The sequence below is a fragment of the Haemaphysalis longicornis genome, unplaced genomic scaffold (assembly GCF_048455015.1).
Source record: "Haemaphysalis longicornis isolate Haplotype H1 unplaced genomic scaffold, Haemaphysalis longicornis Haplotype H1 scaffold_3, whole genome shotgun sequence".
Classification (NCBI taxonomy): domain Eukaryota; kingdom Metazoa; phylum Arthropoda; class Arachnida; order Ixodida; family Ixodidae; genus Haemaphysalis; species Haemaphysalis longicornis.
In genome coordinates, this window is record NW_027526335.1 from 222952172 (window position 1) to 222975844 (window position 23673).

General features: G+C 46.4%; 1 long non-coding RNA gene across 1 annotated transcript in view; it reads left to right on the forward strand.

Moving 5' to 3' along the window:
- The window catches only part of LOC144176004 (uncharacterized), a 33634-nt gene that overhangs the window by 4849 nt on the left and 5112 nt on the right, over positions 1-23673 (forward strand). The window contains exon 2 of the long non-coding RNA XR_013323747.1: positions 16888-16983. This is a non-coding gene — a long non-coding RNA (uncharacterized LOC144176004). The remainder of the gene's footprint in view (positions 1-16887; positions 16984-23673) is intronic.

Below are 23673 nucleotides of genomic sequence, written 5' to 3' on the forward strand. Positions count from 1 at the left end.
CTACTGCGTTCCTGCCTGCCTGTCTGGCTACAGAGCAGCGGCGGCCGCCCCATGCCCTCCGATATGCGGTGGCGCCACTCGCGGTAGCCTTTGTCCCCGTACGAAACTTGGCCGGGAGGCCGGGAGTTTCATGACCAGAGAAGCATTGAGGGACTCTGGTATCACTCTACACCCAAAAATAAAAACACATAAATACGACAGCGCGTATACACAATTCACTTTCGTGCCAGCATTTACAGCGGCGGTTACACGGCTGTGACAGAAGGACATTGCAGCGACCTCGTGGAGCGGCAACGCACGTGTGAGCCTACTGGGCTACAGACACCCTTCAGCATTGGTTGTGAATCCTGCCGATTACGTGACGTTTACGTGATAGAAGCTTGGTTCCCTGCGCTTCTGTCGAAGCCACGTAAGCATGTGACTTCTCGAAGAAGAATTCACTCCCACTTATACGTTGTAATTTCCAGCAAAACCGATTGCGAGTGTTACGCATCAAGAAAATCACACCAACGACAGGCCAGAAACTGGAAAACAGATCTTTTGCGGGCGAGCAAATCACGCTGTCGAGCGTTGTGCTCGCGATAACTACAGCTTAATCAGTGCTTCTATGCGAAGTAGGGCGCCTAAAGTTGGCACCCACCCCGCTTTCAATATGCAAACATACTTGTACTCTGGGCAAATTTCTTGCTAAATATTTTCCACATTAGAGATAACATTTGTCGAATAGTTAAACACCTTCGTTGGAATTTATTACCGCTGTATTGCTTTTGAAAAGTTGTACATTGCTACATGGGATTTGAATTAACAGTACACGATTCTACATTGTATCGACCAGATAATCACCAAACAAAAATAACCGTAGCTTTTCGGTACACACTGTTATGAATGTCTTTGGGCCCTGTCTAAGCGATGCTCACACTGTGATTCGAGCGGAGGTCCTTGTGATCATTGCTGCAACGACTTGTGAGTTCTTATAGAATTTAATTTGGCTAACTGCCCGGTGTTTTCAGCATAAGGAAAACGGTAAACGGGGTCACGAGGGCAGGATCCAGCCATGGTTCTGCTGAGAACGCTCTTTTACGACCTCTTCTTGCCCTATTTAACGATGGTTATTTCTCTCTTAGTTTGTTCGTTTTGTTCTTTTTGATTTGATTTGATTGTAGGGTTTAACGCGCCGACGCAACGCAGGCGATGAGGCGCGCCGTAGTGGAGGGCTCCGGATTAATTTCGACCACCTGGGGATCTTTAACGTGCGCCGAAATCTCGTACACACGGGCATTTTTGCTTTTCGCCTCCATCAGAAAAGCGGCCGCCGCGGCCGGGAATCGAACCCGCGACCTCGTGCTCAGCAGCGCAACGCCTTAGCCACTGAGCCACCGCGGCGGGTGTTTTGTTCTTTTCCGCGAAATGTGTTTGGTGTACCGAAAGATTCTATATAGACTGCTGGGAATCCTACGCAGTGCACTTATATAGGCGCTTTTTCCGTACTGTCGTTTTGTAATAAATATAAAATATTATTTTCACCATAAATATATGAAACGACGAAAACGCATGTAACAAGTGCAATGCGTTGGTCACAGTTAGGTAAATGGTACCATAACGCTGAAGTGATATGCTGTGCATTGAGCTAAATGTAACGAACAGCATTTGATCCCGGTGTACTTAGATAATTGCACATTTTGTTAAATTTTTAATAATACGTCGCCACTTCGTAAATTCAGTAGTGTGTGTTTACATTGCTCTATCGGGAGAGCGATGTAAATATCGCTTGTACTATTTTCCTGCAGTCCATAGGAGAATGCTATGATGCAGCCTTTTCTCTGCAACCTGCAAGTAAAAGAGCCAAAAAGGTGCGGAAGCCCTTGCTGGATCGAGATCTGTATAAACGCATAAAAAAAATTCTATGTTGCGCAATTTTATAAAAACGAAGGATCCCGAAATACGCAAGGCGTACAAAAAGTTTAGAAACAAGCTACAGAGCGATTTAAAGAGAGCGAAAAGAAAGTATTACGAACAGCTATTTTTTCACATACGAGGCCGGCCTAAAAAGATATGGGACACTGTTAACAAATCAATAGCACAGCCGCGATTCACGCATTTAGATGGAGAACTGGTAGGGGGCCATCAGCTAGTCAACTGTATGAATACTCATTTTATTGATGCTGGTGCGCACCTAACACACACTGATAACAGCGGCCGCGACGCGACTGACATTCCGCGATTGTCCAGCTCTATCTTTCTGGAACCTACGAACGATACCGAAGTACGGGACCTTATCGCAAAAATAAATAATTATTCAGCGGCAGAAGTTGACGGGTTTTTATCTAGTGTGATTGAGCGCGTGGCACTAGAAGTAAGGGACGTGTTAGCGTACATTATTATTCTATGTCTGTCCACCGGCGTTTTTCCTGAGGAACTTAAAGGGACAGACAACCGATTTTTGTCGCGTATATGTTCTCTAGCTCACATAAAAGCCAGCGTTTTGCATAGCCCGGTAACCACAAGAAATTTCTAAACAAATTGGCGGAAATAATTTTAATTTGGCAGCAAACTTCCTGAAATCAGGAGGGTGGCGGTTCGTAGTGTCGAAACTTGACACTACAATATGTGTCACGTGACCTGCAAACCTAGCAGCTACTGTAACTGCTGAAACGTTTATTTACGTGTTGAAAACATTTTAACACAAATATTTGTAAAAGGGTAAATTGTATATGTATTCTTAAACATTATTTTGAAATTTCTAAAGACACGCCGCCCGCCATAGCTGGGTTAAGGTGGCTAGAATGAGACTCATAGCACCTTAGCTGGGTGACTCTCAGTGTGGCTAACTGAGCCTCCGTGACCAGAATCAACGGCAGCGTTCAGTAAACAGACCCAGCGAAGGAGCTTTGACGATTCTGCCTGAGTCAGGGGCGTTTTTTTTTTTTTTTGCCAAGATATTTGATTTCAGCTTCCAAATACGCCAGCGGCCGCTTAAAAAAAACGTCGCGCCCGGGGAGAATCGAACTTCCCACCTCCACAACGTGAAGCCAGATTCTACCTATCGTCTATCCCAACAGATGGCGCATTCGGGCAAAATAGACCGTTGCATTAGAAAAAACACATAAAGGAACAGGACAGCCTGCGATACAATTTTTTTTAGCGGGAGACAAGTTTTTAAATATCATTTTTCATTTCGCATGCAGACAAAATTATGTTGCCGAGCTACTCTATGTCATGGTTGCGTTGCCAGCATCATTTTTGGAAGGGACACATACGGCTCATAGAGCTAAAAATTTCGATTTATAAGGTTCTAGGGCCTTATCAGCAAAACCGTTTCTCGATGCCCTTGGGATAGAGAATATATACTCGACAAAAATCGCTTTTCTGTCCCTATAAAGTTGCTAGAGTGACGCCGATTCATAAAGGGGGAGCACACGACAATGTATCAAATTACAGGCCAATATCTCTCCTGACAGTTTTTTCCATGGTATTTGAGGGAGTAATCTATAATAGACTATCGACTTTCTTTCTTATACACAATGTAATTTCGAAGTATCAATGTGGTTTCCAAAAATCTAAATCAACAGAGCAAGCATTACTGTACATTCAAGATAAAATAATTGCAAACATTGAAAACAGGTAGTTCACAATTGGGCTGTTTTTAGACCTTAAAAAGCATTTGATTCGATAAATCAAAATATTTTGCTAAATAAATTGGAGAGATATGGAATACGTGGCATGGCAGGTAACCTTCTAAAAAGCTATTTGACTCAAAGAAAGCGTTTGTTCAACTAAACTCCATTGCATCAGACCTATTAGAGCTAAAACAAGGTGTCCCACAAGGCTCCAAGTTAGGCCCGTTGCTGTTTATAGTTTATGTAAATAACATCATAAATGTAGAAGGTCCGCAAGAACTTCTAATATATGCGGATGACACTAACTTATTCTTCACATCTGATAATAGAATAAAACTTCACTCAATGGTAAATGTTTACTTGGAACAATTATCAAATTGGTTATTAGATAATAAATTGCAACTTAACGTTACAAAGACAACTTACATAATATCTAGGCCGTACAATAAAAATGTCGAGAAAGAAATCCCAATCATGTTAAACGGAACCAAGTTAAACCGAGTGACCGAACCGAAGTTCTTAGGTGTTTGGTTTTCAAGAACAACTTTCGTGGAATACGCATATTGCTCACCTGTCCACCGAATTCTCTAAAAGTATAGGTCTCATATATAGAATCGGCCATTTGATACCACTGTGGTGTAACTGATGAAACTTCATGCGTACAAATTACTGCGTTTATGTGTACACTGTGATCGTTCTGTGAATTTTAGACCTATGCTTTATATAATACATAGGAAATGCAGTAATGACTTTGCTTTGTGCTATTTCTCTATTACGATTGTTCTATTATGCATAAATTTGTGAACAGACGTGTAATCGGGTAATCGGGTACGCTGTAAATCGGGTGGCTGAGGCCCCTGCCAGGCCTCGTCCGCGTTTAGTCTCAGCCTCCCCTTGGTTTTGCGAAGAAATAAAAATCAAATACTCAAATACTCAAATACGATTGCATACAAGTTATGCTTTCGTATAAAGTACGTATTATGCGCAGATACAAGAAAACACATTGGAACATTCGTGTCTCATTTCTACACAAACTGTACAGTCTGCAAAAATAAATAAAAGATGTATGTGCGTGGATTGACACGAATAAAATTTAAAAAATGATAAGAGAAGGTGAACACCGGTGAACGGTCATGGACGACCAATCGTTTATCCATGCTGTAAAGTTTAAAGGGATCAAAATGAGCGACGAACCCTAAACGTAATAAAACTGGATCCAATCTACGTTGTTAAGCTGGTTGGAAAGCGAAGCTTTAAACGACACCCGCAACACTTGCCCATTCGACGTAACTTGAATTCACACACGTGGCTCTACAAAGAGTGAAACCACAGATTCTGCCAGCCGTTACTTGGAATTCGCGGGGGCGGTGTCCCGAACGCATGCAGCCACGGCCGGGCTAGAGTTGTGAAAGACGCCGCCGCCGTAGCCCGGCCGTTCATCACCAGAAAGAAAACGGAGAGGAGCATGTTTCGAAGGGTGAGAGAGCGGAAACTAGCCATGCATATGTGCTAGCTCGGGGCTACACCACCGCACGACACAAGCGTACACACCGAAACAATTCGGCATGTAAGCTTAGTTATCCCCAATTATAGCGATTTAAACTAGTTAATTTAGTAAGTTTGAGAAATGCGAGAAAGCTGAGGGAACTTTTACAATCGCTATTTATCAGTACCAGTGGCTCCTTCCGCCTTTTGTAATACCTTTTTAAACACAACCGAATCGGTATTCATAAATTTAAAAAAACGGAGTTCCATTCGTGGCAATCAGTGCGCAAAACGTAGCGTTTCTCTAGCGGTCAGATGTCTGTATGTGGTTTGTCGATTTTGTTTTCCCCCCTGCAATTCAATCCTTAGCGTATGCTTGCCGTACTACCACTTAATTTCGTCGGTTCCGGGCAACCCAGGTGGCGCCGTCCAACAGGTTAATCAAGGCGTACGAAGGACGCGCACATTGGAGGCGAAGCTGCACCAAAAGAGGCCGCCGTACCGCCGACGCGCCCGCCGGCAGGCAGGCACCTGGGCGCGGGGAACGGGCAAATTCGCCGCGCCATCTACCCCTCCACCCCCGCCTAGTTGGCGGTTTATTGTCCCGCACGCCGCGAAGGAACCGGAGGCTATAGGTAGAAAGCTTTGCTTTAAAACAACGGAAATAAAAACATGGCCATGATAAGTAAAGACTGGGCAAGCATGGATTTAAAAGAAAATGGAGGATGAACAAAGAGGAAAAAGTACAAAAATCGAATTTCCTTCTTTCAAAGACTAAGCTAAACTGCCGAGCGTGGCTTTCATGCCTCTACGCTATATCAATGTATCCTACAGCACACTGCCCATTTCTTTGTCTTGGGGAATGAAAATGGGACTTTGTGAATGAGAATTGTGGTAGACATTTTGGAAGGACACATTTAAACTGCAGAAAAATAAGCTTCATACCGACAGTAAAAATAACTCACTGTTCTGCTTGAAGTACTTTCATTAACTTCAATATGCGGAGACTAATATATTTAATTTAATATCCTTAATTTCCATTAAGGTGTACATTGATTTGATTGATTGTGGGGTTTAACGCGCCGACGCAACGCAGGCGATGAGGCGCGCCGTAGTGGAGGGCTCCGGATTAATTTTGACCACCTGGGGATCTTTAACGTGCGCCGAAATCTCGTACACACGGGCGTTTTTGCTTTTCGCCTCCATCACAGAAGCGGCCGCCGCGGCCGGGAATCGAACCCGCGACCTCGTGCTCAGCAGCGCAATTAAGGTTAACATTACCTCTGCACAGTTACCTCTGTCCCTTTTAGCGACTTCCGCCAGGAATGGATTCAAGTAATTGAAACGTTACATTTTGCAAATTCTAGAAAGGCACATTCAAGGGACACTGAAGTGATATGTAAACATTGCGGGATTACTTGCGCAAATTGTAGTCCGGAGTCCCCAGGCCATGTTTCGACCACCCTGGGCGCGTTTACGCGATTTTATTTAGTAGAAAAATTAATTCGAAAATGCTGTCCTCCTCTCTTTACGCTCGCCCATTTTCTGCGGCGTTTTCGTGTGACGTCGAGAGGAGCCGAGCTCGCAATTGGCTGCGCTACTGCACGGCTCCCCGGCCCCGGCCTTCAGACAGTCAGTCGGCCCAGCGTTTCGTCCGCCGGCCGCCGACGGGTCGTCGCAATTCGTTCGCTCAGTTGAAACGAAGCCAGGACATGTTTGTGAATGGAAGAATCTGCCTTTCTTTACTTGGTTGGTTTGTGCACTGTATCTAGCTCCAAGTCAAGGTCGCTTCACACAAGCGCTGCACAAGCGCACATGCGACGCTTCGCTGACTGGTACGCCAGTAGGAAAATATAAGTCCTCTTGAAGGCGGGAGAAGAGTCAGCGAAGTCAATATAGGTACTAAGGAAATAAAATCAACTGATATTTTTACCGTACAGCGTAAAACTAGGGCGTGGGAAGCACTTTTTTGCGCTGGGCGAACAAGCACAGCGCTCAGCAGCACGACTACGCATCTGCGAACGCTCCGTCTACGAAATGCAATTGCTAGACGTGAGCTACTGTGGAAACTCGGGTGACGCTTACTGCACGAGCGCAATACAACAAATAGTCACCTAAGCTGCTTGAAATGCCAAAACTAAATAAAAGTGTAAACTGCTTGTACAATATATACCCTATATTAGCAATGCCAGTGCAGTCCGCTCTGTGGCTTAGTGGTCTGGGGCGCTAGGCATGTCACTGCAAGTGTTTTGCAAGTCACGAGTTCGAATCCCAGCGGGTACGTGCTTTTTTTTGTAAGTTAACTTTTTTGTTTTCCGCCGATGTTTTCTATATTGAGTTCACCTTTTTTGGGGGGCCGCAACGTTCATGGCTCCACGAACTAGTTCACAGAACGCGCGCAGGCCGGCACTGGCGCGCTAGCGAGTTCTCGTTGGCGTGCTGTTGCCATAAGCACCGACTGCTTGCAGGTAGTGGGCACAGGCCAGAATGAACAGACCCTTGGCCTGGTGCGAACACGCTTTTTACGATACAGGCATGAGGGAGGCAAGCTCCAAATATGGGGGAAAAGCGCATGACATTTGGGCGTCTGCGGGTACGCGGAGGGCGTTCATGCACTGCGTAGGTCTCGGCTAGTGAATGCTGCGATTCCAAGCCGTCCTGGGAGGCTTATCTTTATGCATTTTTACAGCTGACAACATGGCAGAAGCGCGGTACGATGATTACTGAGTTATTGAGAATGCCCATCCAACAACAACACCGGTTGTATTTTACAGAACCGAAACCGAAACCGAAACTTGTTTGGTTGCTCACCTTGGGCATCGTCCAATCACGGTGCCCGCTCCTCCCAACGTCACAGCTTTAGTTGGTGCGGCCGCCGCAAACCGCGCATGGTAGTTTTTCTTCTTTCGCGCTTTGTAGAATAATTACCGATTTGTCAACCGGATAAACGATGAAAAGTGTGCTAATTTGAGCCAGTCTACGCAGTGCAAGCAAAAACGGGAGCTTGACAAATTCACTTCAGTGTCCCTTTCAGATATAGATTGCTACGCAAAGTGCACAATACAATGTTGTAGTACACCTGCTTCAAATTAGCGCACGCGTCGGCGAGTTTACGCATTACTCCGCTAAGGTACGCGTGTGCAGCGCTAGTGGCTGTGTAAGCTGTCTCCGTTCGCACGACTGTTGAAGCTGAAGCTAGAAAAAACTGTCCCCGTAATCTGAACAAACGGGGGCTCTTGAAATGTCTATTGCTTATGCTACGCGAAGGAGAGAGAGAAGAGGGAAGGAGGAGAAGGAGGAGGCAAAACGTTTTTATAATCAAAAAGAAAAGGAAGAGGAGTGGCATCCTTACTTCAGAAAGCCGCAAGAAACTATTTAGCGACTCAAGTCCGAAACCATCCCCTCCAAAACTTCGCCCATCCCAACCTCCAAGAAAAAAAAAAATTACACCAGCTTCCCGTGGGGAACCCTGATGAGGATGCGAAGCATCGTGGCGGTTCCGTGTGGTTCCATTGTGTTGCCGTTATGTTGAGTTATCTGGTTTTTACTAGCGCCAGAGGGAATTCCGTGTCCGGGTCCACACCGGTGGCACAGGCACGCAGGTACTGTTGTGTTACGGTGAGTAGGCGGTGGTTCTCGAGGCGCCGAAACTCGTCCATCATGTTCTTGTCGATGTCGTCTGTGTGGTAGAATCGGTAGTCTCCGTCAGCGTTGGTGAGGTAAAGGTTGTTGACATTGGTGCACCGGCTGAGAGCAATGTACACGCCCTCCTCTTCGCAGCTTTGTCTTCTCCTTCTTCTTCTTCGGCGGTTCCCCTACGGGAAGATGACGACGGTGGTTGAACGCGAAGCTATCTCGTGATGGATTCTTCGGTTGGCCAATCCCTAGGGGCATCCTGCCACAATCAGCATCAGAGGCGCTGCGGACGGGGCTGGTTGAGCTGCAGGGCGCGTGGCGCTTCCCGCCACAGCTTTCCCACGCGAAATTCAACATCCTCCTCTAAAGTTTTCAGTTCGTCTTTTCCGTTGACGTTCAGCTTCGCGTGCCTTTGTTGTATCAGTAGCTTCTTGGCGTAGTTTGAATGAGTCAAGGACATAAGGCGCGTTCGTAGCACTTGCTCCTGTCCCGGATCGGTAGCGTAGTGGTGAAGAGCACCGCGTACCTCCCGTTGCGGCCAGAGTCGTGGGATCGAAACCGGGCGCCGCTAACTATTTCTTTTTTTTATAGTGTAATATCGCGCAGCTGTGGTTGTAAGGAGGAGAGTTGCGCATGCGCAGTGTGAGTGCGGACGCCGACCCGGGACATGACAAGACCATAAGATGCTCCGCATCTAAAAATATTCCTCAAGTTTTCCACCGTGCCGCCGCCATGCAATGAACGACACGCAACAGATGCACCGGCAAGACTTGGGGTGGCATCACTCCGGGCAACCGCTTCGTCTTCGCTAGGGCTCAGAGTTGATGATAAATGACTAAACAGCATTACTACGGAACCAAGCAATCGTTCAGTCAAAAAGCAAAATACGCACCGCTTCGACACACGCCATTGGTCTAAACTTATTCCCCGCACGCCGTAAGGCGTGGAACCCGACTCGCAAAAGATGACGCCGCAATGCATACTTGCTATCAAAGCGGCGGTGGCACCCGCATGAGTGACGGAAATCTTTTTTTCACTCTCCCGCGCGCACGCCGCATCAGCCCGAAAGTTCGGCGATCCGCGCAGTAACATAGCAAGACCACAGCGTGTACGCATTCAGTGGTAGAGCCCAATCAACGCCGCCTGTATTAACATTGCCTGACGCGTCGCGCGTTTTTCAATGGAAAGGGTAGGGACGCTTAGTTCAGTCACTGAACCGCTATGTGGCGCGTGCCGGCGGACATCTCGCCTTACGTCACTGCTCGCGAGTCGCGAACGCTGCACCCACTTCTACGACGTGTGTCTGTCAGCTTGCCTGTTGGGCTTCAAGGGCCGTTTCGCTTACATCTTAGCCGCGACGGGGCGCTAGTTCTGTGGCGCACTGGGGGATCTCGTTCAACCTATCACTGGCTTCATACTTGCTGCATTTTTCCAAAGATAAAGACGGAGGCGGACTGAAATAGTGTAAGAACATACTGATTGTCGGGTAGACATATAGCTAACAGAAAAACGATATTTTCCGATGGGGCAGCCATTATTTTACTGATATTTTTCTTTCTGGAGTATTTAGAGAAGAAAAAATTGCGTGCCCGTTTTTTGTTCAGGCGCTCACTTATACGATTACTTTCCAATAATATCACGTGCTTGTAAATTTCAGAAAATTATAGGAAACAGAAGGATAAGCAGCTGGGATCCCGCCAAGCTGTCCGGGCGCTTCTACAGTACAGTCCTCATTTTATAAGTGCGTACCGATGCGGAGTGCGAACAGCGGGGTCAAAACAATACCTAAATGCGGAGGGGATAGAGGTGGGATGCCCCACTCAGAAAATTTCAGGGCCTGTGATTCGAGTAGATAAGCGCGCAAAGCCCGCATCAGCCTGCGGCAGCGCAAGGGATTTTGCTTTGTGACAAAGGAAGTTTTATCAGTGACAGCCCAAGACAGACAGGCGTAGCGAAAAATAAAAAGGCGTTGGAGCGCCGCCTGGGAAACGCTAAATAAATTGTCATCTATTTTGCATAGTTTCCGAGAAGCGGCGCTGGCCGGCGGACATGAAAGCACGCATGAAGGCTACGGAGCGGGGAAGGGTAGGAGAGAGCAACAGGAGAGTGGCTGTTTGGCCATTTTTCGCTCACGCGTTAGGCAATGTTTATACAGGCGGCGTTGGCCCAATAATGTTTCCTTCTGATAACAAAAGACGGAGCCACCAACAAGGGTGGGAAATTCGACTGCGGGCGTTGTCAGCCTGCAGAACTTTCAGAAAGCCTAGCGCTTAAACTATGGGCCTCAGAATAATTCTACCGGCATGTATGCAATCAGAACAGCCAAAGGGAGGGAATGTTGGGAACAGAATTTCGATATTTCGCGATTTCTTTAATGCGGCGTGCAGAAACACAAGCACCCCGAAAACCTATGTTTTTGCTGATATTTCTTACTCGTTTGTAAAAAATCAAGGACCTAGATGAAAAATCTGTGTGCAACATTCCCCCCGTTTTTGACAGCGGAAAATGTTGTTACTAACCGCATGAGGCTAGGCCAAATATTAGGCGCGCTATGGCTTCTGAAAGTGTCCATGTATTGTCTACGGGAGGCCGCACTGCTGAACCCACTAACCCGTTTCTTTGCTGTGCAAACGCCAAAGTACACAGGTAAACAACACTGCTGCCATTTCCGGCTGCTCGACTAGCATTCTTTATTTTCCAGTATTTTCGATCATTTAAACATGCGGAAACTTCGTCGACATTTGCTTTTACGTCGATGAGCTTTTTTGTCGTTAATCACGTCTAAGCACGTGCAAAAGAGCACGAAGGCTCGAATTCGTTGATTGATTGTAGGGTTTAACGCGCCGACGCAACGCAGGCGATGAGACGTGCCATAGTGGAGGCCTCTGGATTAATTTTGACCACCTGGGGATCTTTAACGTGCGCCAAAATCACGTACACACGGGCGTTTTTGCTTTTTGCGGCTCGAATTCGTATAAACAACCCAACAGGGCCATTCCGCGTGTTGAAGCGCCGTCCGCGGGAAAACGTAATACTTTTCCAGCGACGGTAACTCGTCGACGCTAACTTTTTCAGCGGATGCGGCGCTTTCGCCGCAACTGTGGAAGCTCTGTCGGGGGGGCTTACAAGTCCAAAAAATGGCAAAGTTGGGTATGACAGCTATCCCCAATTAATCCCTGCGGTGAGAACAACAGTTATCTTAGGGGTATCTCTTTGAGCCATGGCAGCCGTACCGAAACCTGGTGGATTGGCTTTAACGTGAGGCTTCCGGTCTTGCTGAGCTGTACGTTAGAAATACCATCGCGTCGACTGAAAGTACGATGCGAAATGTTGCAGATCTTTCAGCATATTCTTTCGCGAAAGCGTTTATTTTGGCTGGGATTTCACCGAGCCTCGTACCTAAATCTACTATAACCTACAAGACTCACTCCAGGTACTCCTTCAAGGATAACTATTCATGCTGCTGCTACACTGCCTCCACAGAAGCTGAAGGACAACCAAGACGGCGCGGGAAATTTCTGACGCCCGCTCGTTTTTAAACACCGGAGCTGTTTAAGCTGGTCCGGTGGCATTCGCAAAAAGTATTCGCCATAAAAAATATACCAAGAAAAAATACCGACCACACGTGTGCTTGCGCCACGTGAGGAGCTCGCAATGAAATACCAAGAGTTCACGTGCGTCTGCGCCTAAAGTGGGGGGCACGTGAGAGCTCGTGCTACACCGGCACCGCGTTCGCAAGGCCGCCAGTTCAGGCGCGTGCGAAGCAGTTCACTTTGGGAGCCTCCGGTCAAAACGACCCGGGTCTGCCAGTCACGGGGAACCTTCAGCAAAAGTTGGGACGAAGGGAGAAGGGCAGCCCGCTCTGGTGTTTCTCTATCCTTGCAGCACTAGCGCAAGCTGCGCCAATTTTTACTACGAAGCAGGGTACGACTAACCCCCCCTTCCCGTTCCCGTTTTCTTTCCGATGAAGCCGATTTACTCGGCGCCGCTCTGAGGCTCCTGCTCGACACCGCCGACCCCGCTTTCACAACCGTTACTCCCCTCGCCACCACCAATTCCTCTTTCCCGAGCTGCGTAATCGGCTGATGACGGCGGTAGCGCCCTTTCAGGCGTCACAAGAGGGACTTACCCGCTTTGAACGTCGACGTGAGCCCATAATTCTTTTTCAGCATGGAAGGCTTTCCGCGCGACATCGCCCGCGTATTTAGCGCCTTAGCACGCGCCCATAACATATTGCCGGTTTATGCCCGCATAGGTTGGGGGTGGAAGCAAGGGCACAACTGGTCTTCATGCCGCTACCGATGACATACATGTTGTGCTGGCGGGAAATTTAAACGTGGAAGTCTCACGGCTCAATGCGACCTGCCATATGTCCTCAATGGTCGAAAGATTTGGGACTGAGATGCCTACGACGCGGGAAGGAAACGAACCGCCACATGTTTGTCCACTAGAATAAAGCTCGAGGTCTTCAAGGTTTTAACCCCCTATGGACAGACGCGTGCCAATCGCTCGGAGGAAGAGCAGCCGGAATCGAAAGAGCGTCTGCCAGAATAGAAGCGCGAATGGGTGGAAGTAGCTGCCGCAGCCGTTTCCGTCGCAAGTTCCCGCTCACTGAGCAGCTCGGTGTCTCTCCCGGACGGACAGCAACGTCGACGTGAGCCAATATTTCTGGTCCAGCTTGAAGGGTTTTCGCAGCGACAATTTTGGCGGTGCCTTTCTCATCAGAGCCCTGGTTGCCAGTTTATCAGGAACGAGTTGGGAGAGGAGGGCGGTAGGGGGGAGGGCGTGTACGCGCAAATATAGGTTTCATTTCCTGACTGATGACATGTCCGTTGTGCTGGCGGGAGGTTACGCAGGATGGAAACGGAAAGCTCCATGTTTGTCCACTAAAATAAATCTCGAGTCCCTCAAAGTTTCATTAGGCTAAGTGCTAATTGCTCGACCGCAAATTGCAAACCAGCGTGTTTTGTTTCGTGCATTTCTTTAAACTGCGTCCGGCTTCGCAGGTCCCCCTTCTTCACAAAGTGGCAGGGCACTAATTTTTTTATATATACTCGTGGTATGCGTCGCAAGCCAATGGGAATCGACCACGTGCGGAGTGTTTCGCACTGTTTTTCCGTTTTCTTTTTTGCATTTTTGATGCCCTTTCTTTGACGCAAAAAGTGCTTCTTCCTGTTCAGTTGTTTCTGGTCCATACCTCAGAATAAAATGTGCGGAATATTAAAGGTGGTCGTATTCTTTGTGGTGTATGCGCGCTATCAGACGCATGGAACGCCAAGAAACGTGTTATCAAAGGGTTAGCAGCTGTGGACACTTATATGCTGACGATAGGTGGGTGCGCGTTCGGGGGACGCTGGTCGGGTGCGTGCTTTCGCCAGCTGTTCCCAAGTAAACACTTCCCGTTAAAAAATCCTTATTTAAGACAACCGATCCGCCCACAGGAGGTATCCACTTCCCCCCAGTGTGATTCGGCAAAGACGCAACAGACAAAAAAAAAGACGAAATAACAACAGTGGCAGGCCGAGAAAACGCGTACACAGCGGAGAAATGGGGATCAAATGCCGCTCAAGCCGTTGCATTGGCGTCGAGAAGAGCTAAAAAATTACTGCCATTCCACTCTGTGAAGGATGACGGGCGAAGCTAGAGGCCGTTTACGGACAGCACGAAACAAAGCAAGCTCGTTTCTACCTTGCGATTGAGCCTACTTCCTAGCCAATTAGCTGCATGATACTTCGAAGGACCCGAGCTTCATTCTACACATGGAGCTCTCCATTTCACTCTTGCGTGGCACGCATCTTGCTATCTGTGTAACACACCAACCCAAACCGCTCGACCACTGAGTACACCGGGCAGGTCGCATTTGGCCGTTTGACGTCCACGTTTAAACCTCCCGTCATCAGTAAGGGAACGACACCGATAGCTGCGCCTGCAAGACCCCTCCCCTCCCAACCCGGGCACGCATAAACCGGCAACCGGTTATGCGCGCGTGCTTAGAAGTGCGACACTGTCGAAAATGACGCTCTGAAAGTTCTTAAAGTTGGACAAGTAATGTTGGCTTGCGTCGGCGTTCCCAGCGGCCAAGGCGCTCTTCATCCGGGAAGGAGTCGCAGCTACTCGGCGGGCTGGAACTTAAGGCGGTAACGGCGGAGCCAGCGGCATTCGGTTGTTTTCGCGCCCACTCGCGCTTCCGTTCGGCCGACGCTTCTTCCCTTCTCGCTATTCCTCTAAGCCAACGACATGCGTCCGTCTTATAGCGGGTTAGTATTTCGAAGGCCTCGCGCTTTATTCAAGCGTACAAACACGTGGCTGTCCGTTTCCCTTCCCCGTCGTAGGCATCTAACTCTCTGTGTAACACACCAATCCAGGGCCAAACCGCTTGATTTCGGAGGACAGCTGAGAAGGCGCTTTGAGCCACGAGAATTTTACGTTTACATCTTCCACCAGAAACAACAGACATGTCGTCGGTAGCGGCAAGAAGCCCACCAGCGCGTGCACGCATAAACCGGCAGCCTGGATATGGGCGTGCTCAGGCGTGAAACACACCACCAAAAATGTGACAGAAAGCCTTTGAAGCTGATGCAGAATCATGGACGCACGCCAGCGTTCCAACCGGGAAAGTGGCTCTTTAACCGGAAGGGATGCGCAGCTAATCGGCAAGGTGGAATTTGGCGGGGCAACGGAGGCAATTGCGGCAGCTGCAGCTGTAGGGTTTAGCCGCCAATTTCTTGGCTTGGCAACACTGGAAACGGCCACAGACATGGCCGCTGCGTCACGGCCATGGCGCGGCTTAGGCCACGGCATGCGCCCGCACGGCGAGCAAAAAAAAAAAGCACCGGCGTGCGTCGTCTGCTCCATTTCAATCCGATTCTCAACGGTGGTGTCAACATAGATGTTATTAATCGCACTCATATTGAACTCGAGGCAATACTTTGCGCTCGTTGAGGTAGAGTTTGTTAACGCGCAACGCAGTCATGTGTTTAGCACGGACAAGTACCGCCATCTCGCGGAGCCCGAGGTAACGAGTGACAGCGCGCTCGCATGGTTGCTTGCATACGCGCCTCGCCAGTGAATACAAGCAACATGTTCGGTGGCGGCGCCTTTCGGTGGTTTTAGCGCCCATTCCCACTTCTGTCAATTTTCCGCAATCATCCAAATTGCGCATGGTGGCGAGCGGGATAGCAGCTCTGAAGGAGGGTTCGGCGGTGGCGAGGAGGAGCCCCGGAGTACGGCAGCGAGTAAATCGGCTACACCAGGACGAAAACTGGGGGGTTAGACATATACTGCTTCGTAGTAAAAAACCACACACGTAATTACAAATTCGTCAAGCGGAATCTTCGAGCATATCTATATCGGCGGCAAGAATCGGCAAACATATCTATCTATAAATCCGGTGGTGCCACTGTCTAGCGCTACATCATTTTACTTATACTCGCTTTCTCCACAGCTCGCGTTACGTACACACGTGTACGTACCCACAAAAAAGCTCACAAAAAAGGGCCAAAAATTACAAATACTAGGAAGCCTGCTCACGTTCCGAGGACATGGCTACAGTGAGGGCATCACTGAGAGGAAAGAAGTCTTACCCGCTGAAGATTAGTCTTGGGCACCGGCTTCATGGCTTCCATGCGACAAAAACGAGGGGGGGGGGTAATTGGACGATGAGGGTGTTTCGTTCACAAGTTTCTTGACAGCGAGATGTTTCCTGCACTGACTGATTATCTTGGTTTCCAAAGCCCTCGCAACACAGGGACGAGGAAATAAATGGAGACGACGCAGCGCTAATTCGCAACTATTGGTTTATAAAAAGACGCACAAATATCACGTGATGCGTTCACTTTGCTCAGGACAAAAAACCACGAAAGCAGCCTTTCAAGGCAATATACAAATCAGAGGCACACGTGGCAGTACAGAGGAAGTGGGTTGGAGAAGCCGAAGCACAAAGTGTCAGAAATCGCTAAATCCGCAATGAGTACCACGGATTATTTCTCAGTTGTGAAAATGGAGGGGACGCTAACACATCGATGGCTGCACCTTCTGTTAACTTTGTTGTGGTTTTGTCCCGATGCCGTGACAGAACTATCGTATTGCAAAAGATGGGTGACCACCTATGTGCGGTCCCATAATTCGTACCTCTGCTTTGATTTTTCAGAGATGTAATGTTCCGGCAGACGTATGTTGCCCTGTTTGGCCTAGGCACACCACAACGGCATCATATTGACAGCACACGTTGCGCAGCAAACAAAAGGTGAGGTATGTTTCAATTGGCACCCTTGCCTTTTTGAACGTTTGGCACTAATAGATAACATTCCGCCTATTTTGCCGCATAACTTGGAAAGTGTGTTATGGTACGAGAACACTACAGTGGCGTCATACTGACTGGCAATATTTTTTATACCGTCTGATGTACATACGGAATGACAGCAGGTTTTTTACACCTTAGACTTCTTTTCTTTGTCCTTTACGCGTTCCCATCATTCTGACTTGGCGCCTTTTGTTACCTTCACAATTATCTTGCGAATGACCGACTGTTCGAATCCCGCCTTATTTGGTCTTTCTTGTTGGCTTCTGAAACTAGCGGATTCTTTATCCAAGCACGATTTTGTGAGGCCTGCCCGCAAACCAATCCTCATTTTAACAATGTTAGAGTACCCGCAATCGAAGAAGTTTAGTACAGGCTTCTTTGAACGCGGAAAGTGGGAACACCAAACATGGTTTTCTTCTCGAAATTGCGTTAAATCCTTTCCTTTGGTGAAATTCTATCAACAGCCGTACTGTTCAACCCACAGCCATCCACAGAGCGACGGAGCTTTCTGCAGCCGCCGACGACCTGCGAGTCCGCCGCACCGGCAGGCGGCCGTCCATGTACCGCTTTTCACGGTTTCCGAACCTCGGCCTTTGCGTACAAACAGGTTTTGCTACGACGGTCGTCAGCGAAAATGCTATTTCTGGACGGCACCTTTTATGTGGTGCCCCATAGTTTCGACCCACTACTGGCGCTTCACGTAGTGTGAGATGGTAAATATTTGTCAGCAGTATGCTTCTTGCTGTACAATAGATCCTGTGAGGCATTTGAGGATTTTAGAAATGTGTTCACTGCAGCTGCAGGCATCGCCTTCTCAAATCCCGACATTTTTTTAACGGACTTTGCGCAGGCACTGATCGCAGGTGTGCAAACTGTGTTGCCAGGTGCCGCGCTTTTTTTTTACTTCCCTAAGCCAGAGTGGCCTCCAAACCGCGTACGGGCAGGATGCCAGTCTTCGGTCGCTTATTAAAAGATGGTAGCACTGTCGTTCATTCCAGTTTCGTACATATAGCGTGCATGGTAGCGTGCGCCAAGAAAGTATATCTGTCAGTGTCCCTGCAACTTTCCATTGAGTAATGGAACCGCTACGGAGCCCGAGGACCAACAACCACACGGAGTCATGGGCGACCCACCCTAACATTTAAAGCTTCATCTTTGCAGTAGCGTGCAAACAGTGGTGCTGTGCAGGCAAAAGGGAACAGAAGGATTTCGGCGAACGTTAAAGATCCCCAGGTGGTCAAAATTAATCCGGAGCACTCCACTACAGCGCGCCTCATCGCCTGCGTTGCGTCGGCGGGTTAAACCCTCAAATTAAATCAAAATATATGTACTATACACAGCACATAGTTTACTGAGCCGTTTCCAGCAGTTTCAGCCGTTGCCAATTAATAATAATAATAATAATAATAATAATCAATCAATCAATCATGTTTATTTACGTGCCCAGGAACAGCCAGAGGCCTGAGTGCTGGCGCACGGATAGTTACATGAAAACAAAATACAAGAAACATAATGCAAGAAACAAACAAGCGACAAGACACACACATATTGCAATAGCGAAAATTACAAAAATAAAGCACAGGCGGATCCTGGGTACAGGTAAAAAAGAAAAAAGAAGATGCCTTTGTGGCTCAGCTTATTGTAATGAATACACAACAAGCAGAGAACAAAGTTTGACAGTAAGACGGCAAGAACAATGACAAGAGTATAGAGACAAATGATAAGACAAGCATGATAAGTAAACAGTTTCAAAAACAGGCAACTATATTGGTTAAACAGAACCGCAGAGAAACCAAATTTCAGCAATAAAAAAAAGAAAAACGAACGATAGAGATATCATAGATGTTTAACATACTGTGTTCAACAACGCAGTACGGTAAATTGTAAAGGAGCTTTGACAGATGTCAAGGCGTTCAGAGAAGCGGTTGTAGCAATTCTGTATTCTGCGCACAGGAGAAAATAATCATAATCAATCAATCAATCAATCAATCAATCAATCAACCTTTATTTTCGGTGCCCAGGAACAACCCTAGGGTCTTGGTACTGGTACACCATAAAAAAAAACACTACAATTAAGACAAAACAACACACAAAAACTATATGTATGACATAAACAATAAAGTAAAAATAGTTACAGAAATCTTAGAAAGCAAAAAAGGAAAAAAAAAGAACAGAAAGTCAAAAAAGAAAAGGCAGGCTTAGTGTTGCAAGCCATGCCACTCGGCCAGCGAAACGTTCAGTAGATGTGAAAAATAGGAACTATACAAGCAAATATTGAATCAACATGACATAGAGTATACGTATGTAACCAAGGTTTTCTAACAACATATTAGGAAGTTCCAAAAAAAAAGGGGGAAAAGCTTCAGCATTACCAACACTGACACTAAAACGTACAAATATTCAAGCAACACAAAACAAGAAAAAGTGAAAAGCAAGCAAGAACAGTTTGCAATAATAACAATAATAATAACAATAATAATAATAATAATAATAATAATAATAATAATAATAATAATAATAATAATAATAATAATAATAATAATAATAATAATAATAATAATAATAATCAATCAATCATGTTTATTTACGTGCCCAGGAACAGCCAGAGGCCTGAGTGCTGGCGCACGGGTAGTTACATGAAAACAAAATACAAGAAACATATAGCAAGAAACAAACAAGCGACAAGACACACACAAATTGAAGTAGTGAAAATGACAGAAATAAAGCACAGGCGGACCCTGGGTGCCTATGAAGATGCCCATGAAGATGCCTATGGTGCTCTGCCTGTCGTAAAGGCCACACGACAGGCAGAACAACAAAGTTTGACAGTAATACAACAAAAACAACGGCAAGAGTGTAGAGACAAATGATAAGACGAACAAATGACAGTAAACAGTTTCAAAAATAGGCAACTATCAGTTGGATAGACACAACCGCAGAGAAAGCAAATTCCAGAAAAAAAAGAACGACAGACATATCATAGACATATCACAGAAAAAAAAGAACGACAGACATATCACATAACGGCTGTGGAGAATGTTGAAACTCCGGGGATTAGATGGCGAGTTAGTACAGTTCCTTATAGCAATCTATAAAGACAATAGAGTGCACCTTACTTGGGAAGGACAGAAATGCGCCCAGCAGGTCAACATCCATCGCGGACTGAAACAGGGATGCCCTTTGAGCTCAATACTGTTCATGCTTTACATGGCAGGGTTAGAAAAGAAACTGGAAGAAAGTCAACTAGGGTTTAGCCTAACCCATATGCTGCAAGGTGAAGTGGTACAACAGCATATTCCGGGAATGTTATACGCAGACGACATTGTTCTTTTAGCTGATAACCAAACCGATATGCAGCGGCTAATAAATATTTGCGGACAGGAAGCCACTGACCTCGGGTTAAATTTCGGTGCAGAAAAATCAGGAATAATGGTTTTCAATGACGCTACCACCGACGTAGTGTCTATCCAGCAAGGCGAATTACCTAGAGTCAAGGAATATAAATATTTGGGAGTGTGGATAAATGAAGGGGATAACTACTTAAGTACTCACGAGGAGCAACTTAAGGTTAAGGGAAAGCGAAACGCAGCTATAATGAAGCATAGAGCTCTGTGGGGGTATAACAAATATGAAGTAGTAAGAGGAATGTGGAAAGGAGTAATGGTTCCGGGTCTCACGTTTGCGAATGCTGTACTCTGCTTAAAATCAGACGTTCTATCACGCCTTGAAGTAAACCAGAGAACGGTAGGACGTCTGGCCTTAGGCGCGCATGGAAAAACAACTAACGAAGCAGTTCAGGGAGATATGGGCTGGGCGTCGTTTGAAGTTAGAGAAGCTCAGAGTAAAATATGCTTTGAGATGAGGTTGAGGGCAATGGATCAACGAAGGTGGGCAGCTAAGGTTTTTAGGTACCTATACTTGAAAAGCGTGGACACGCAGTGGTTAAGAAAGACTAGAAGGCTAACGATGAAATACGGGAAGAACAGTGGGGAATCCAAAACAGCCAAGGTAACCAAAAAAGAGGCAAGGCAGATTGAAACGAATAAATGGAGGGAAAAAATGGAAGCCAAAACGTCGTTAGAGATGTACAGGGCTGAGAAGATGAACATCAGAAATGAAAATTTCTACGATAATTCCCAGGGCAGTGCTTTGCTTTTTGAGGCTAGAGCAGGTTGCCTGCGAACTAAGAATTTTGTGGGGAAGTATTCACAAAATGATGGGGTATGCGTGGTCTGCGGAAAAGAAACAGAAACTATGCGGCACATCGTGCTAGAATGTGAGGGTATCCATCCAAATCCACATGAAGGGAATATTGGGCTTTCAGAAGCCCTAGGATTTAAGGGTATCACAGAGGAAGTTAACTTCAAGGCTGTCGAGGGGACGAAAAGAAGATTAGAATGCTGGTGGACGAAAAGCAGAGAGGGGAATATTGCCTAGGACAGTTATCACCTGTAACAGAAAAAAAAAAGTATTTTGTGCCTAATAAGCTTTTTGTGCCTGCCCTAAGCAGCGCTAGTATTGAACCAAAAGTGTAAAACATAGGTATATTAGTCTTTTTTGGTAAGATGACATGTCATCACCCCGATACAAAGGGGAAACCAATAGAAATCATCATCATCATCATCATGATCATCATCATCATCAGGTGTTTAACATACTGTATTCAACAGCGCTGTACGGTAAATTGTAAAGGATTTCTGAAAGATGTCAAGGCGTTCAAAGAAGCGGTTGTAACAATTCTGTATTCTGCGCACAGGAGAATGATTGGAGTTGCGTGCAGCGGTCAAGAACGGGCGATGCGACCTGGTGGGCCTTTGTGGTACACTAAACGCAGGTCTGCGCAAGAAAGGTCACCATGAACAATTTTGTGAAGAAATGTAAGGTCTGCACGCATACGTCTGCAGTTCAAGGAAGGGATGGAAGGGACTATGGGTAAGTCAGAATCAGGATGAAAACTGCGATTGTGATGACGGTGCTTAAATATGGATAAAAACTTCTTCTGCACACGTTCTATTAATTCACTACTAGATTTGGAGATGCCATTCCAGGCAACAGAAGCATATTCTAACTGTGGTATACATATTGCATTGTATAGCATTAGAAATGGATCTGGAGAAGAGAATTCCTTTGTAATCCGACACACATTTCCAAGACTTCGGAGTGCTCACCGGGTGATGAGCCTAATATGAGGAGAAAAAGAGAGGGTACTGTCGAAAAGCACCCCTAAGTCCCTAATCTCATCAACCGTTTGCAGAGGAGCTCCCTCAATACTGTAGGAAAACAGCAGACGGTGGGTTTTCCGGCTGTAGGTGACAACCTTTGTTTTAGTGGAGTTTAAAATTAGGCAGTTTTTCCTGCACCAGACCGATAATTCCGACACATCCCTCTGCAAGGCACAGCAGTCCTGAACACCGCTAATGTGCCTAAATAGTTTGACATCATCAGCATAGAGAAGAAAAGAAGAGTTAGTTAACACTGTTGACACACCATTGATAAAGACAGAAAACAATAATGGACCCAGCACGGAACCCTGGGGTACACTACTTGTTGCAGGGTCAACACTAGACTTTTTGTAGGTAACATCTACATAAAAGGACCGGTCAAGGAGGTAGTTGGACAACAAGGCAACAAGGCTTGCGTCTACACCGGACTTAGCAAGCTTGTTAATTAATAACTGATGGTTCACCACATCAAACGCCTTACTGAGGTCAAAATAAATAACGTCCAACTGGCCGTTTTCACAAACTGCAGCCGAAGCCTGTGTCATAAAGCTTGCAAGATTTGTGACCGTCGATCGACCCGAGAAAAAGCCGTGCTGATTTGGTATCACAACGTTCTTGACGCAGGCAGCAAGAACTTTGTGCAGAGCTGACTCAAAGAGTTTTGAGGCGACACAAAGGAGTGAGATCGGGCGATAGTTAGAAACGGCTGACTTATCACCAGACTTAAATATCGGAAAAATTCGAGCGATCTTCCATGCACGAGGAAATTTACCTAAAAGTAAGCAGTTATTATAAATGGAAGTTAAGACAGGCACAAAAATGTTGCCGTAAGTCTTCATGAGCGCTGCTGGTATTCCATCTGCACCACAGGAAAATGATGGTTTCATCCGTTGAAGGCTATCATTGACAATTTTTTCATCGAACATAAGTGTGTTAAAATTAGAGTTCATAAACGATAGGCGGTCGTCGTTGCCATCTGGTAGTTGAAAGACAGAATGAAAGTACTGAGCAAAACTGGTGGCAACATCCTCAACCTCTTCACCATCGGAATTAAGCAGGCTAACGTGTTCTTAGACGCCTTAGAACGGCCAATAATAATAATAATAATAATAATTCAAGCTAGTATCCAGTCCGCATAAGCCAGAGTGGCTTGTGTGCAGGGCTGGGCAGTCTCGGCTAATACAAAGAGCCGAAAGAGAAACTCGATGAATAAAAACAATTCTAAAAAAAAGGCAAGCAAAAAAGAACATAAAAGCAAGAAAAAAAAAAGAAAAAAAACAAGCAAGAAAGAAACACACTGCGTTGCATGATGTCAAATCACTAGAAAAGCATAAAGAATAAAAATGTTTGTTTTGGTTCACAAACTGTAATACAAATAAAAGAAGCGCAATCACAATCAAGCACGGTCTAA